The 18,559-nt window shown below is 33.3% G+C and overlaps 1 pseudogene; it reads right to left on the reverse strand.

Moving 5' to 3' along the window:
• The window catches only part of LOC144291362 (exportin-4-like), a 33,209-nt pseudogene extending 15,064 nt beyond the window's left edge, over window positions 1–18,145 (reverse strand).
• Window positions 18,146–18,559: the final 414 nt, after the last annotated feature.

Raw genomic sequence — 18,559 nt, forward strand, 5'->3', positions numbered from 1 at the left:
TTTGGATTTAGCCACATAAACCAATTTAATTGAATACAAATATAAGATAAATGTATTTAAAATAAAATATTCATATATATATATATATATATATATATATATATATATATATATACACTCATGCCTGGTGGCTCAGGGGTTGAGTGCCTGGACCTGATCCTGGAGACCCAGGATCGAATCCCACGTCAGACTCCCTGCATGGAGCCTGCTTCTCCCTCTGCCTGTGTCTCTGCCTCTCTTTCTCTGTATGTCTCTCATGAATAAGTAAATAAGATCTTTAAAAAATTATATATATATATACATATATATATATATATTCAAAGATTTAAAGAACAGATTATCTAAGACAAGTACTGCAAAAGACAGAGATCAGGCAATTTTGGAGACCCCCTTCACCTGGAGTCTCCAAAATTTCTCTCCATGATGCACTGTGAATTTAAAACCTAACAGTCCAGAGACAGAGAGTCCATTCATGATTGAAACTGTTGAAAGTGAAAAGCAGTGGCTCAGCTTGGGTCAAGAATCCTCTCCAAACCTATATCTGAGGACGGATTTGTGAGTGACCAGCGGTGGCCCAGCCTCAGTTATACGACACTATGGCTAGGTAAACAGTCTGCTTCCTAAGGAAGAGAAAAATCATGGCAAGCAAGGCAAAACAAAATATCATATCATATATATTATTATAATATCGTTATTAATCATACACAGATGAGAAATTTAAAGTACAAAGGTACTTCTATTTTTGTTTTTTAAAAGATACTTCTATTTTTGAATTGATGCTTATAAAGTTATATGTAATTGTAATTTATATATGTATCTTTTAACATTAATTTACTTTTTAAATTACTTAAATAATTTAAGTAATTTTACTTAAAATTTACTTAATCTTACTTTTTAAAATAAGTAAATTTGAATATAAACCAAAAATTCTTTCACAACTAATTTGTGGTTTGTTAATCTACAGTGTTGGCTCTGTTTTAGTTTTGAGAACATCATACTTTTTAATTGTTTGTGGAGGAACAACAGTAATAATAATATCAAACTTTAACAGACTTGATCCTCAAGGCATATTTTGTCCATTCATATGTGAATAAAAAGACATTTATCCAGTACTAGAAAACAATCATACTAGAAAACAATCATGATATCTAGATTATCCCAACTTAATTACAATCAGTATTGGTGCCAAAACAATTCTAGTAGATATTCATAAATCAATAGCTTGCTTTCTAGAAAACCTACCTATAAAACCAACAGAACAGATTTTGACCATTGACAATTTTCTTAGCTAGTGGTATACAAATTGGTTTATTATTAAATTATTCCAGATTCTCTTCATGGCTAGTTTTTATTTCTTTGGTCTCAGGGTTGATAGAAATTTATTGTTCCTATTTATAGATGTTTTCTGGGAAATATAAAGATAAATTTAGAGAATGGGTTTCAAAGCTTCCCCATAAATTATCTGTAGTTCTCATAAGGGAATTTTCTTTTTATATCATGAAAAGAAATTGAGAATTGTAAAATCTGTTCAATCTGTTGGTTGAATAACATAGTAGACTTATATGGCAAAACTACTGGGTTGACTTCCAGAAACATTTGTCATTCTTTCTCTCCAAGTACAAATACAAAAACATAGAGAAATATACCAAAGTGCATGTGTTTCCAGCATGAAGAAAGTAGAAAAGTCAGACTTGAGGAACTAGGATCCCAAAGAGTAAGGAAAGAGACTGAAGTGAGCCCAGCATCCTAAGGTATTTTCCCTCAAGGTATTTGTCAATTAAATGCAGCATTAAGTGGCTAAAAAAATTGAACAGAAAGTAGCACGCAGGGACAGAAACTTACTTGAGCTTTCAATAGCCTCTAGGGACAGGCACACTTACTGTTCACGATTACATTCAAGTGCTAGGGGCACTTGATTTTTGACAGAATGGAGTACATTAGTGGTTCTAAATTCCTGTACTCTTTTTCCATCCACCCCCTGCCCCCAGTTTTAGAATTCAATTCACTGAATTTAGAATTCAATTCATAAGCACCCAAGAAAGTTAGGAGCAGCCAGGAAACAACAAATAAGATGGCACATGGGCCTGGTTAGATAAAAGTTAGAGATTAAACCAAGGAAGAAAATTCTTATTAAAAATCCCAAGTAGAGGAGAATCTCAGTGGTTCAATGGTTGAACATCTGCCTTTGACTCAGGTTGTGATCCTGGGGTCTTGAGATCAGGTCCTGCATCAAGCTCCCTGCAGGTAGCCTGCTTCTTCCTCTGCCTATGTTTCTGCCTCTCTCTCTTTGTGTTTCTCATGAATAAATAATTAAAATCTTCAAAAATATTCCCAAGTAGAGGGGTATTGGGATGGCTAAATTGGTTAAGGCTTTGCCTTTGGCTCAGGTCATGATCCCAGGATCCTGGGATGAGCACTGGATTGGGCTCCCTGCTCAGTGGTGAACCTACTTTTCCCTCTGACTTTTCCCCTGCTCATGCTTTTTCTCTCTCAAATAAATAAATAAAATATGTTTTAAAAAATCCTAAGTAGAGCCCTAGAAGAACACAGTAGGAACAATCACAAATAAGAAATAGACCAACTTTCAAAGCAATTTTACTTCAGATTGAAAAGGATATGTATCTCTACTCTAATTATTTACCATAAGTAAAAGTAAATACTCTTTGGAAGATGACGATTCAGCTAAACTTCAAATTGACTATACAACTTTTCATGCGCTGTGCTCAGCATACAATAAAACAATGTTCAGGAATGGTAGGATATGGAACCAAATTTATAGATATAAAAGAAAAATATAAACTATATATTTAAAATATTAATATATTAATATATAAAATATATTTTATAAATATAAATATATCATAATATAATCAATATATTATAAAGTATAAAATAAGAAAATAGACTTGCAGGTAACCGAATATTGGAGTTATCAAACACTTATTTTAAAATGTGGTTAATATATAAAGAAAATGGAATCAAGATATAATGTTCATGACTGACCATAAAAACAGTCAAGTGAGGGCACCTGGGTGGCTCAGTGGTTGAACATCTGCCTTTGGCTCAGGTGGTGATCCCAGGATGAAGTCCCACATCAGGCTTCCCACAAGGAGCCTGCTTTTCCCTCTGCCTCAGTGTCTCTCATGATTAAATACAATCTTAAAAAAAAGTCAAGTGATAATTCTAAAACTAGGGGGAAAAATGTACCTATATTTAAAAGCTAAAGAATAAGCTTAACAACAGATTAGAAACAGCAAAAAAGGGGACTATAGTATCAGTATATATGATGATAGACAATTTTTAGATGGAGACATGAATGTAAAATACAGAAAAGAAGAAGTTGAGGGGATGCCTGGGTGGCTCAGTGGTTTAGCGCCGCCTGCAGCCCATGGCGTGATCCTGGAGACCCGGAATCGAGTCCCACATTGGGCTCCCTGCATGGAGCCCGCTTCTCCCTCTGCCTGTGTCTTTGCCTCTCTCTCTCTCTCTCTCTTTCTCTCTTTCTCTCTCTCTCTGTGTCACTCATGAATAAATAAATAAAATCTTTAAAAAATGAAGAAGTTGAATATAAGAAACTTGGTATTAACATTTTTTTTGGAAACCCAGAAGGATAGAAGCAAGTATATGAGAAGTGGCAATATGAGAAAAGAAACTAGCCACATTTTCTGAAAGTGATAAAAGACATTAAGCCACAGATTCAAAAAGCTTAATAAACCCCAAGTGGAATCAATACAAAGAAAATATATCTAAATATACCGTTTTCTAAAAATGCAAAAGAAAAAAAAAAACAAAGACAAGGAAACTAAGCAGCTGGCTTTAAAAAAAAAAAGACATAATTAACAAAGCAACAGTAAGACTGAGAAGTATCAGGCAGAAACAGTGGGAGAAAGAAAAAAATAAATAAAGAAATCAGAGTTAAAGTTCCTAATGAACTCGCATCATCTGGGAAGCAATTGCTATACTGATTTATGTTAGACTGCTTTAATTCAAAGATTTTTGTTATAATTTCTAGGATTCTAAAAGAAGAATAAAATTACCTAAACTAAAAGAGAAGATTCTATAGATTGGTAAAATAGGTCAGTAACACAAAAGATACTAATAGAAGAAAAAAAAAGTGACATAAATGATTGCTGCAAATAGCAAATCAATAGTAAGGTAGTAAATTCAGACTCATCATTATTTACATTAAACGTAAAACAAGTTCATGGTTGCAATATAGTAGGAATACTCCAATTAAGTAACTGTCAAAATGTATTGCACTAAACAAAGTCCAACTATATGATGCTTACAAGGTAATATAAAATATGAATACAGAAAGACTAAAAAGGATAGAAAAAAATATTCCATGCAAATATGAACCAAAAGGAAGGTGATTTAGCTATAACAATATCAGAGCATCACAACATAAGGCAAGAAGCATTAATAAAGATAAACAGAAACATTTTCTAATGGTAAAGGGATCAACCAAGCAAGAAGATATAGTGAGTCTAAATTTTTATGTATCTATAATATATCCTAAACACTTATTTTTATTTTTAATTTATTTTTTAAAATATTTTATGTATTATTCATGAGAGACACAGAAGGGCAGAGGCACAGGCAGAGGAAGTAGGCTCCCTGCGGGGAGCCCGATGTGACACTTGATCCCGGGACCCTGGAATCTCGACCTGAGCCAAAGGCAGATGCTCAACCACTGAGCCACCCAGGTATCCCTCCCCAAATCTATAAAGGAAATTTCAATTATTTTTATACTACGGTCTTACAGAGTATGTCTGCTACTCATAGCGGAATTGAGCTAGAAGTTAGTGGAAAATGGTAATTTTTAAGTTTATAAATTAAGCTGTACATTTCTAAAATCTCAGATAACAAGGGATACCCGGGTGGCTGAGTCAGTTAAGTGTCCAACTCTTGGCTTTTTGGTTCAGGTCATGATCATAGGGTTGTGAGAAATAGCCCCTTGTCAGGCTCCATTCTCAGCACAGGATCTATCTGAGATTCTCTCCCTCTGTCCCTCTCCATACTTGTTCTCTCTCTTTCCTTCTCTCTTAAATAAATAGTCTTTTAAAAAGATAACAAACAATAACAATTAGTAAATGTAGTTAAACTGTGCTTAAGAAATATCCTTAAATACATGTAAGAAGACAGTGTAAAAACTCACTATTTTAAGCATCTCTCTGAATAAGTCAAAATACAAAAGATACAGAAACCAAAAAAGAATAAGGAAGAAAATAATAGAGATAATCCCAGAAATGTATAGAAGATAAATATACAACAAAGGGTAATTTCTATTAAAATTAGTTTTTTAAGACAAAAAAATGATAAAAATGCTGCTAACAAGAGTGATTAATAGTAAAGAGAAACATCACTACAAGTATTATAGTCATTAAAACTGAAGAGTGGAGATTTTGAACTATTTAATACTAATAAATTTGAAAATTTAGATAAAACTGCTCCTTCATTCTTAAAAAACAAACAAACAAACAAACAAACAAACAAACAAAAAACCGGACTAAGAAATATATAGCATGGTTAACTCCATACCTATTGAAGAAAGTGAAACTTAAAAAAAAAAAAATTCTCACAAAGACAACTCAAGGCACAATTAATTTCCCTTATGATTTCAAACAAACATTAAAAAGTAGTAAGATCGGTCAAATATAAAACCATACCATAGAAGAGAGAAAAAAAAAATCACTTTTCAGCTCATTCTGTCTTGCCAGCATAATCTATATAACAAACATGACATTAAGAGAAAGATATTTATGTACATAGATTCACAAATACTTTTAAAAGTAGCAAGGAAATCCATCATATACAAAAAGATAATATACCATATGAAAGTGGATTTTTGTCCAGAAATGTTGTAATTTAATTATAAAAACGACAATGTAATTCATTACATTAACAGAGTAAAGAAACCTTCATGTTCCTTTCAATGGATATTTTAAAAGGATTTGATAAAATCTAAATCCATTTGTAATTTAAAATAACACAGCAAATCATAAATAGAAAAGAAATGTTAAAATCTAATAAATGTTGTGAAAATCTAACAACTAATTTAATGGTAAAATATTGAATTATTTCTATCTGTTATCAGGAACAAGAAAAAGATGACCATACATAGTTCAGAATTCTACTAGACCTATGTCATATTGTGATTTATAAAGAATATAGACTTAGTCTTTTTCCTCATTTCTAGCAGAGAGCTCCTAAAATTTTGGCATTTCTGTGGCTAGAGGTTGAATCAATCACCAATGATCAATGATTCAATCAACCATGCCTATGTAATGAAGTTTCCATAAAAATTCAATAGGAAAATAAATTTATTATAAAAAAATTTTAAAAATTCAATAGGATAGGGTTCAGAGAGCTTCTGAGTTGATTAACATGTACAGATTTGGGGAAAATAGCAGGTCTGGAGATGGCATGGAAGCTTCCAACTCTTTCCCAACACTAAATTGCTTGATGGTGTGGGGTAACCACTTTCCCCACACATACTGGAACTGGTGATTAGAATCTTTCAGCTACAACAAGACAAGAAAGAGAAAAAAAAAAAGCTAATATTCACAAAGGAAGGAATAACACTTTTAGGAGTTGTTATCTGGTCTTAATGGTTGTATACAAAGTAAACAAAAAAGAATCTATAGGTAAAATATCAGCATTAATAAGCATTTTTGTAAGGTAACTAGATACAAAGTCAATATAAAAATGAATTATATTTTTATATCCTAACATCATACAGTTAACAGTTGCAATGGCAAATGATGATGGTTCAATACAATTTGAAAAATTTCAAAGGTCTGTGGCTCATTAGGTTAAGTGTCTTACTTCATTTCAACCCAGGTCATGATCTCAGGGTTGTGGGGTCGAGCCTGGCATAGGCATCAGACACAACACTCAGTGGGATACATGTTTCTCTATCTCCCTCTTTCTCAAATAAATAAAGCTTTAAAAAAATAAAATAAAATTTCCAAGGTCTGTAAGTGGGAATAACAAAAGAAGTGGAGGTCTGTGACAAAGAAAACTCTAAAGCATTCCTAGGAAAAATTGAAGAACACTTCAATGAAGGTAAATACTATAAACATGGAAAGATTTTTTTTTCATGGAAATATTCTTATTGAAATATACCAACTTCTCCTATTTGATCTATGGAAACAGTGGAATGCCAAATATAATCCCAGCTTTCTTGGAGTGAAGTGACTAACTGATTTTACAATTCACATCAAGTAAGTGGAAAATGAGAAAGGAATAAAGACATTCAAGAAGAAGGAAGGGATATAAAAAATGTCAAAAAAAAAAAAAAAAAAAAAAGAAGAAGGAAGGGAAAGCCATGACAAAGAGAAAAGAAGAGAGAACAAGAAATGAAATGGGGGGGGGGGGGATGTGTGAAAGAAGAAGTTTAGAGACATACCCTACCACATATAAAACCTTTTTTTTTTTTAATTTTATTTATTTATTCAGGAGAGACACAGAGAGAGAGAGAGAGAGAGAGAGAGGAAGAGACACAGGCAGAGGGAGAAGCAGGCTCCATGCAGGAAGCATGATGTGGGACTTGATCCGGGTCTCCAGGATCACGCCCTGGGCTGAAGGCGGTGCTAAACCGCTGAGCCACCCTAGCTGCTCTAAAATCTTTTTAATATAGCTCTTGTAATCAATACATTGTCATGGGTCAAAGCTTGCACAAGTGGACAAACAGAAAAGTTTGGAGGTTCAGAGACAGCCCCCTTCCAATATACAAACACTTGCTTTAAGACAGAGTTGAAGCTTTAGAGACGTAGAGAAAGGAGGGTTTTCTCAATAATTGACTGTATATTCATAGGGGGAAACAAAAAGTATCCAAGGACAACATAAAATCCAGACAGTTTTTTTTTAAATAAATACAAAAATACAGAATTTAGAGGGATATTTTTCAGCAGTGGCATTATTTATATTTTGGACATGATAATTATTTGTTATGGGATCACCCTATTTATTGAAGGATGTTTAGTACCAACCCTGAACTCTACCCATTAGATGTCAATAGCACAAATCCCTGGGTGTGATAGTCAAAAGTATCCCCAGATATTGCCAAATGTACCCAGAGGGGTGTGTATGTGTGTGTATGTGTGACATCATACCTGTTTAAGAACCACTGGTCTAGAAAATAAGATGTGAAATTAATCATGACCTTAAAGCAGGCAAAATTTTCTTATACAGGTAAAAAAATGATAATGGGAAAAGTTGTTGAACTCTAATACATTGAATTTTAAAATCTGTTAATCAGAAAACCCATTAAATGAATGACTAAGCTAACTACAGAATCAAAGTGTTAACAATACATATAAAAGAAAGAACACATTAACAAGATTACATAAAGAATTTCTGTAAATCAACTGGGAAAAGAAAGATAATGTTCCTCTCCACCACCATAGATATATACATACACAAACCCTAATGCCCGATAAATAATATGTTTGATTAAATGCCCAATAAATTACAAATTATAGGAAAGTGTTTCAATCTCTTTAATAATGAAGTAAATGTAAATTAAAATAAAAATGAGATACCAGTATACATTCATAGGAATGACTACAATTAACAAGACTGACAACACCAAATGTTGAAAAGGATTAGAATCAAATGGTGTCCTACAATGCTTGGTGGGAATATAAATTAGTACAGTGACTTTGGGAATGTTTTGGCAATATCTACTTAAGCTGATCTTATAACCTAGCAGTTTTACTCCCAGGCCTGCACACAACAGAATGCTTATAAATGGGTACCAAAATTCATATACAAGAATTTTCAAAGCAGCTTTATTTGTAATATCTAAAACTAGGAAAAGTTGAAATGCCCATCAAGGATGAAATGGCTAAATAAATAGGTGTATAAATAGGTGTGATATACTTCAACTAAAATTAATTAAATTCGGGGCTCAGCCTGCTTCTCCCTCTCCCTCTGCCACTACCCCTGTTGTGTTTTCTCTCTCTCAAATAAATAAATAAATAAAATATTTAAAAAAACATAAAATGAGTTCAATTCTGATAAATAATAAGAATAAATCTTACAATCATAATGGTAGTCAAAAGTAGTTTCTCTGTCTTGGGACTTAGGACTGTGATTGAGTTGTGTGGGGAGTGGTTTAGTAGCTTTGAGGGGAAATGAGGGTGGATTCTGGAAAGCTGGCAGTGTTCTCTATTTTATCTATCTACAGAGATTACATAAATATGTTCACTTCGTATAGGTTCATTAAGCTGCATATATACATACATACAGAGTATTGTATGTATGTATGAAACAAATGTTTTTAATGTTTTTGTCAAATATGTTATCAGAAATACATTAGGAGGGGCAGTTTGAAGTAATTATGGGTGAGTTTAAATAATTTTCTAAGAAAAAAGTCAATCTATGGGGATCCCTGGGTGGCTCAGCGGTTTGGCCCAGGGCATGATCCTGGAGACCAGGGATCGAGTCCCACGTCAGGCTCCCGGTGTGGAGCCTGCTTCTCCCTCAGCCTGTGTCTCTGCCTCTCTCTCTCTCTCTCTCTCTTTATGTCTATCATGAATAAATAAATAAAGTCTTAGAAAAAAAATTAAAAAAAAAATAAAAAGGAAAAAAGTCAATCTAGTTGACTTTTTGCTAATCTAATTATGTGACTTTTTTCTTTGTTTCTCTTTAATTAGTGTTTAATTGAAATGCACAAGTTTGGTCATAAAAATATTCTATCATTAAATATTCAATTATCTCAAGGATATTTAAATAGAATGTGATTATTTAATAGCAAAGAAGGCATATAAGAGTAAATATTTTCTTAATTCCTTTAATGCTAAACAGAATAGCAAACACAGAAGATATTAATAAAAATGCTTGTTAGACAAATGATTATCTACTATATAATAGTAAACAATATGATATAATGTAGGCTTATAACTACCTGTTGCTTGATTTCAATTAACATCTCTAAAACGTTAAAATAGTGCTATTACATGAAGCTCCATGTAATGTTGAATTATTGTCATACATGTTTTGTGGCAGGCTTATGTTTGTTGTATTGAGTTTATTATTTTTATGGGAGAAAACTGACATACAAATTCTTAAATCCACTGGGTTTTATAGTGTATATTTTAGAATTTTGAGTATTCTTGTTATTATACTGAGTTACTTAAATATACTAACAAAGCAGTAGCAATTCAATATGCTTAATATCTTTCCATATAAAATGCCAAGTGATCACAACATACCTTAATTTAAAAAGATATGGAGACTGTGCTTTTCCTAGTGGTGCATGTGTATGCATATTATATAAATATGCCCATGTGTTTGTATAATGTCCAAAAAAAAAAGGAGTAAAGTAGAAAAATCCCTTGAGAACAAAACACATGCATAAAGATGAAAATTCCTCATTAAAGTATAAAGACTTAAATTATTATATATTCATAAGATAAGGAGAACCAGTTAAGTAATTAAAACTTGCATCTCCACATATAAATCTGTAAGCATAGGGTACAGGGCAAAAGTATTACATTACATTACATTAATTACATATCTCTTATTACATTAAGAGAAATATTTAAATGTAATCCTTTAATTACAATTATAACTGCAAATCAAACTTACTGTTATTTAATTGTTTTAATATTTACTAACAAATATTTTCATCAAAAACAATCACAGTTATGACTCTCTTATGGACCCTGTATTGATTATCTATTGCTGAGTAGCAAGTTATTCCAGAATTTAACAGCTTAAAACAAATATTTATTATCTGTATCTGTGTGAACAAGGAATCTGAGCACAGTTTAGCCAGGTACATTTAGTTCAAGATCTCTTATGATTTTGCAGTCAAGCTGTTAGCCAATGATGCATCCTTTGAAAGATTGACAATAGCCAAAGAATTGGCTTCCAAAGTCACTCAACAGTTGTTGGCATGTGTCTGTTCCTTGCAGACTTTTAGACTCAGGAGCTCATTTCTTTACTATGCCACCTGGGCCTCTCCATAGGTGGAGAACTCACAAAATGACAACTTCTTTCCACTACCATGAAGAATCCAAGAGATTTAGAGGATTGTCAATATGGAAGCCATAGGTTTTTTTGGCCTAATCTTGGTAAATGCTATTGATGCAGGAACCAGTTAGGGGCAGATCAGGGTAGGCAGGGAAAGATAAGAGAAAGGCCCGGGAGTCAGGCTCCTACCCATCCCAAGAAAACAGAGATAACACAATAAAAACAGAAATAATAAACCTGGCTCCCTAGATCCAAAATGTTAGGGAGTAACCCCCCTTTCCTGGCTACTAAGTAATCACAGAAATATGTCATTAAGGTGTTATCCGTAGTCCCTGCTCAAAGCAAGATGGCACAAGAATCTCAAGGCCATGGGGTACTTGTCTAGGCTCACAGAAATCCTAGATGTAGAGAAATGTTATGGAGGAGATATTAGCCAGAGAGTAGGGAACACCTTGTTTGGGCTCATGATATTCACAAAAACATCTTATTTGTTATAATGATAGTTACAAGTCCACCATGTTTCTTCTAAATATCCACCCTGATATTGACAAAAAATGTACCAAGTTCTCTGGTCAGTTTCCTATAAAAGAGAGACCATGAAAACCCTCAGTGGCAACCCTGTTGGGACCCCTCTCACTTTTGAGAGTTTTCTCTGTATCTCTGCTTAATAAACTTTTCTCTGTATCTCTGCTTAATAACTTCTATCACTTTGCTCACTCTCTGTTGTCTGCGAGATTCATTCTTCGACTCTGTGAGACAAGAACCAAGCTCTCCCATATCAATATAACATTACATCTGTCATATTCTTTTCATTAGAGTGTGTCAGTAAGACCCGAGTACACTAAATGAGAAGAGACTACACAAGGACACGAATACCAGGAAACAAGGATCACTGGGGACCTTCTTAGAGACTGCCTACTATAAACTCTCAATTTTCTCCCAGTCTCTGAGATTTTAACAGTTTTTTTAAAGGTTAGATACAGGGTGCCTGGGTGGCTCAGTTGGATAAGCATCTGCCTTCAGCTCATGTCATAATCCCAAGGTCCTTGGGTTGACCCGGGCATCAGGCTCCTTGCTCAGTGGAGTCTACTCCCTCTGCTTTACCCCTGCTAGTGCTCTCTTTCTCTAATAAATAATATAAAATAAAACAAAACAAAATAAAATAAAATAAAATAAAATAAAATAAAATAAAATAAAATAAAATAAAACAAAATAAAATAAAATAATAAAATAAAATAAAATAAAATAAAATAAAATAAAATAAAATATATCCTACATTTCTCTTAGCCTGAAATAGCTGAATGTGTAATTTAGTGGCCTTCAAACAAGAGAAATTTAAGTATAAAACTTTGAGTGACATCAATTTACAGAGAAAAATCTTCTATTTTTTTTTAATTTTTATTTATTTATGATAGTCAGAGAGAGAGAGAGAGAGAGACATAGGCAGAAGGAGAAGCAGGCTCCATGCACCGGGAGCCCGATGTGGGATTCGATCCCGGGTCTCCAGGATCACGCCCTGGGCTAAAGGCGGGCGCCAAACCGCTGCGCCACCCAGGGATCCCTATAGAGAAAAATCTTAAGAGTTGTCTGCAATATCAATTTGTGTTCTGAGATTCTAAGATTTATACTTCTGAACACTGTGTCAATTCAGGTTATTATTGTCTCAGTACAGCTTTGAATTTTGCCAGTCCACCATTTCCTAAAATCATCATGGCCCTTTGGCCTACTCTCACTGTATATTCCCATTTGAAATGACAAAACCTCTTTTTATCTTTTTCTAGACTTACACTCATATTTTGTTTTATAGAGAAGTATACATTAATCCCTTAGTTTAACTATCATTTTTTTTTTTTTGGCATTCCAGGCTCATATTTAGCACAAATACTTTGCAGATTCTGACATTAAGTACACTGTCAGGATAGTTTGCACTGATGTATTTTGACAATTATATTCCCTTTTGTTTATATATAATTAGTAAGTATTTTGGAGTGCTGACTTCAGTCAATGTTTTTAACAATAGCTATTTATTCTTTGTAACAATTATTTTCTCCACCAGAAAAGGAAAGGGAAATCAGTGGCTTATGTGTATTTGTGTTTGCGTGCCATGGAGATCAAGAAATTCTGAATCCATTTGTAGAGGTCAAGGGCAAGCAGCCCCAAGATGGGACATATTGGCATGCAGATTATGCTTAGTTATAATAGCATTTAGTATGAAAAAAAATAGTATTTAGTATGTACTATACTATGCTATTCCTCCCTGGCAGTCCAGTTGCTTTTTTTTTTTTTCCTTCTACCTTGATGAGAAAAGAAACATGCTTTCTTTACCCATATTATGAAGATCTCCTAGAATGTGACTCTAGAGTATCTAGTCAAATGCAATTTATTTTATTGCATATTTCTTTTTAAAGCAGAAGTCTTTATTATAGTCTTCTACTAACTTAGAATGATTACTGTAAGGAATATTTCAACACCATCATCATGGGATTTCTTTTCATTTCCCCTTTTATGTCTTCTGTTTTTATGTAACCCACATATTCTGCTTTCCAGTTTTCTCTTCTTTTGAAAAGTATTCTTTGTTTATTTTTATATGCTTTAAAGTTGCCAAAATATTAAATTTCTTTTTTATTTGAGTATAGTTGACAAATAATGTCACATTACTTTCAGGTATACAATATCATAATTCAACATCTCTGCAGTTCTTTAGAAGTTAATTATATGAGCCTTACATGTCAGGGTATTTTGATTTATTTTCACATATCTGGAGTTTTTTTGGATAGACATTGACTTTTAAGTTCAAAATAATTTTTTTAAGATCTTTAGTTCATTGTTTCCCTAATGTTTGGTTTGTCTGATAGCAGTTCTCATACCATTCCAAATTATTTCTTTTGTATATTTATACTATCCAAACTCTGATAGATGTCAGAATTTTCTGAAAATTTGGCATTATGTAGCAGAGTGGTCTTGTTCAATTTACCCTGCTTGAGACCAGCCTGTCTCTTGTTCTAATGATTCAAGTCTCTCTATAACTTAGAAATTTTTTTTTTTACTGCTTGTTTGATGTTTTCTCTAACCTGTAATTTATCACTGATCTCTTTCTGGAACTCCTTTGAACTTCTTTTTTAGGTATTATAGCTTTGTTCTCTAATCCTTTTACATTTTTCTGTTGTGTCATTTACTTTTCTATTTGCTCAACATTCTTGGCGATATACATAATTTTTCAGGTTTTTCCTGCTATTTTATTACTATATATATTTTTAAATTGTTAATTATGAAATTTATTAAGACATTATTCAACTGATGAATAAAATTCAAAACAAACTCTTGAAATATCTCATTTAAAAAACCCACTTCTATGTATACTTATAAAAGTCTTTGCAAATTTTAGACTAGATTTCACAGATGATCAATGGTATAATCTATTTTTAAATGTCCTCAATATTTCAGAAATAACATATATAACATTTTTATACCACACTACAGAGAAAAATTGTATGTGAAATTTGTCAATGAAAAAGGGATCTTGTGGGCCAAAGTTTTTCATAAATGTTACATCATTATATCCTCATTGTAGATATTCACAATAGATATTACAGTATAAAATGTGGAAAATATTTCAGTAAAAGTATTTCAGTATAGTATTAAATGTGAAAAGTATTTCAAAGAATCCATTTGTTGGGGCACCTGGGTGGCTCAGTGATTGAGTATCTCTCTTTGGCTCTGGTTGTGATCCTGGAGTCCTGGAATCAAGCCCTGAATAGGGTTCCCCATGGAGAGCCTGCTTCTCCCTCTGTCTCTGTCTCTGCCTCTCTCTGTGTGTTTCTCATGAAAAAATAAATAAGTAAAACCTTTTTTAAAGAAATAAAGGAATCCATTTATTGTGCTTAATGAATGTTTTTCAAAAATTATTTGATACTGGATAATTTTTCAATGCTTGTTCTATTTCTGTTTCACTGGGTAGGACAGTTAGAATATTTTCCCCCAAAATAATAATTGTAAAAGTGAATAAAAATCTGAGTAAAATTTGTCTGCAAGAGTGTAAATGTGATATTATAAAAGAAAATAATAAAAGAGAAATATTTTGGAATTAAAAGATTTATATATTTTTTTATAAATTTATTTTTTATTGGTGTTCAATTTGCCAACATATAGAATAACACCCAGTGCTCATCCCGTCAAGTGCCCACCTCAGTGTCCATCACCCAGTCACCCCCCACCCCTCGCCCACCTCCCCTTCCACCACCCCTAGTTCGTTTCCCAGAGTTAGGAGTCTTTCATGTTCTGTCTCCCTTTCTGATATTTCCCACTCATTTTTTCTCCTTTCCCCTTTATTCCCTTTCACTATTTTTTATATTCCCCAAATGAATGAGACGATATAATGTCTGTCCTTCTCCGATTGACTTATTTCACTCAGCATAATACCCTTCAGTTCCATCCACGTCGAAGCAAATGGTGGGTATTTGTCATTTCTAATGGCTGAGTAATATTCCATTGTAAGAAGATGTGGTTTATGTATACAATATTTATATTTTAAAGTGTTTGTTAAGCTTTGTTCTTTTTAAGAAGCATTTAGAAAAGCAATTTTACCTGTGTCTTAATAGACAAGACTTTTTTTTTTTCCTTTTTTGGCAATGCAATATACCTAACATTTCAGAATAAGCAATAAGATCTGACCTTATTTGACAGAGATATTAAATATTAAGTTTCAGACACTTTTTGTCACTGAAGACTTAGTGAGAGAGAGAGAGCTCAGGTCAGTAGTTCTCAGAAAAACAAGCATAGGTGTGAGACAGAGTTAAGGATGAAAGTAGTCATTTCTTTTGAAAGAGTTGATTTTGTAAGTTAAAAAATAAAAAAAATACATATTTACACAAGTAATCAGCAAGGATAGTGTGCAGCATTCACTCTTCTTCATGAACTAGAGCTCTACAATCATTCACTATCAATAGGAAATAATCTGTTTAGAATCAAAGATATGATCAAGTTTAGTCATATGTGTTGAGTTTTGAATAATGCAAACAAGTTACCCTAATTGCTTCATAAATTCTTTCAATGAACATACAACAGAGTAATCAGAGCAGTGTGCATTTGCATATTTGAAGATCATATTTGCCCTTCAAGAAAAAGAAAATGTATGTTAACATGTTGGATTTTACATTTTTACCCAACTTTCCTGATGAGAATTTGAATTTTATGCAAGTGTTTGCACCTGTAATACAAATAGTTCATTTAGAAAGTTAAAGTTGACGCAATTGTATATTACTATCACTCATTGTAAATTTACTTTTTTGGTAAGTCTGTGACTATGTATATTCAACAATTCACATAATTTTTATTCTCCATATATATGAAAAACAAAATATTTGAAATATTTATTTTTATCATTTTTATTCACATTAGTGATTAAAAGCATTAGTGTACAGAAGAAAAAACATCATAGGATATGAATATAACACTATTTTTTTTTTAATTTTTATTTATTTACGATAGTTACACAGAGAGAGAGCTAGAGAGAGGCAGAGACACAGGCAGAGGGAGAAGCAGGCTCCATGCACCGGGAGCCCGACGTGGGATTCGATCCCGGGTCTCCAGGATCGCGCCCTGGGCCAAAGGCAGGCGCCAAACCGCTGCGCCACCCAGGGATCCCTGAATATAACACTATTGTCCTGGCTTTTAAGTCCACTCACCTGCTTCATATAATGCTTAGTTTTTTCAAGCCCTAACTTCTCTCCCTTTCCCTCCTAACACACACTTCATAGCTTTGAATTTTCTGAATCTGGGACATGTACAATTGGTGATACCTAACAATTGCTTTCTACTGAGCATCCATTTTGAAGTTGTTGAAATTTTCTTTACATATATGATATTAGTCATAATATTTTCATACTCTTTTCACATAATTTACATGCAACTTTTGTAATATGATTTTGGATTTATTGCTCTTCAAATATCTTACAAAAAATGACACAGGGCATTCAAGAAAACGATTATTAGGAATGCATAAAGGATTAAGAAAACAATGTAATTTGATGTATCAGTAAAGAAAACACATGACAATGGATAACAGCTACAATTCCATATTTATTTGCAAAGCAGCAATGCGGATTATAGGCCTTAGAGAGGAAGATAGCAAGTAGTAGTTGAAATCATAGTTTATTTTGTTAAGGACATATGTCTAAGGGAATTGGATAGAACATGCCAGGCAATAAAACTGAAGGTGAAAATATTAACAAATTTCTTGAAAACTTATGAACAGAATTTCACAGCAACTCTAGGCTAGTGTGAGCCATCTTGAGAGTGCATCATTAAAGTATTGTGTCATTGCTTAATTGATATTATTATTATTATTATTATTTTGTAGTTCTACATGTAAGAGTGATGCATCTTTCAATTGAGGGTATCTTGGATTCGAGCAAGTATGGCTATCATTATATATTGCATTTCTAAGTGCCTCCATTTATTGCTTTCATCTTATGAGCACTTTTGGCATAATAAATGTGTACATCCAACATTGATTCAGTGTTTTCTCTTTAACTTCTGTTTAACTTTGCCTGTACCCCAAACCATTAATTCTTAAAGTGAAATACTGAGTCTAGTCATACTTTATAAAGAAAATAATTTTAAGCATGTATATAGGCATAAAATAAATTAGGGTATAAGTAATAGAAATTTAATTTAATCTGTTGTTTCGACTCTTAACAATTGGCATTTGTTAAGTAGAGGCCAGGCTGCCAGATGGTGGGCCATGTCCAAAAAAATACCACTAGGGAATTGAAATAGAGAAGTTTATTACTCACAGGCCCTGGAGCAATCACACAGCCCTTTTGAGGGGCCATTTACAGGGAAGTCAAGGCAGGGTGCAAGCAAAAAGACATACATGACTGGGAGCACATTCCTTTATCAGGATACGAAGGTGGAGTGCTCATATTTTTCCAAGCTAAGGTTGGATGGTTCAATTCCACTCAAAAGCAGTAAGCTTTTGGTAAGCTTGGGCAAAGTCGAAGGATGCACCAAGGGAAAACCCTCGACCTGTGAGGGAGAGTGCTTGTCACAAGGGCACATGGGGAGTTCTATCAGGAGTGTTTACTTGTGACTGTGAACTGCTATCCAGGGCATGTGCATTAAGCAACTTGGCCACAGAAAATGGATGTAAAGGCAGCGACATTTTGGTGTTCTTTAGCGGATTTCCCAACATCTGTCTTCCATTTTATTTCCCGAAATGTGAGCTTAAGAAAGAGTTACATGAGTTATAAGAAAGAGTTATACATCTAAATGGTAGCAGTCAGTTCAGTCAACCAATGAACATGACCTAGTTTTTAAGTAATACAGTAAAAATTTCATTTTAGTATCTTCTTATCATTTGAAAATAGTTTTTAACTGTATTAAATTTAGCAAGCCATTAGCACTGATTGGAGGAAAGGAGTAACACAGGTAAGACGAGAAGAAGCTCAGGTGAGTTTTAAAACAAGATAATAGTTGTCAGTCTAGCTGGTGTTCTGGGGGAGGGGCCTGTTGTGCTGGTGCAGCCACTCTGGAAAACTGTGTGGAGGTTCTCAAAGAGTTAAAAATAGACCTGCCC

This window comes from Canis aureus, chromosome 20 (genome assembly GCF_053574225.1).
Source record: "Canis aureus isolate CA01 chromosome 20, VMU_Caureus_v.1.0, whole genome shotgun sequence".
Taxonomy (NCBI): Eukaryota; Metazoa; Chordata; class Mammalia; order Carnivora; family Canidae; genus Canis; species Canis aureus.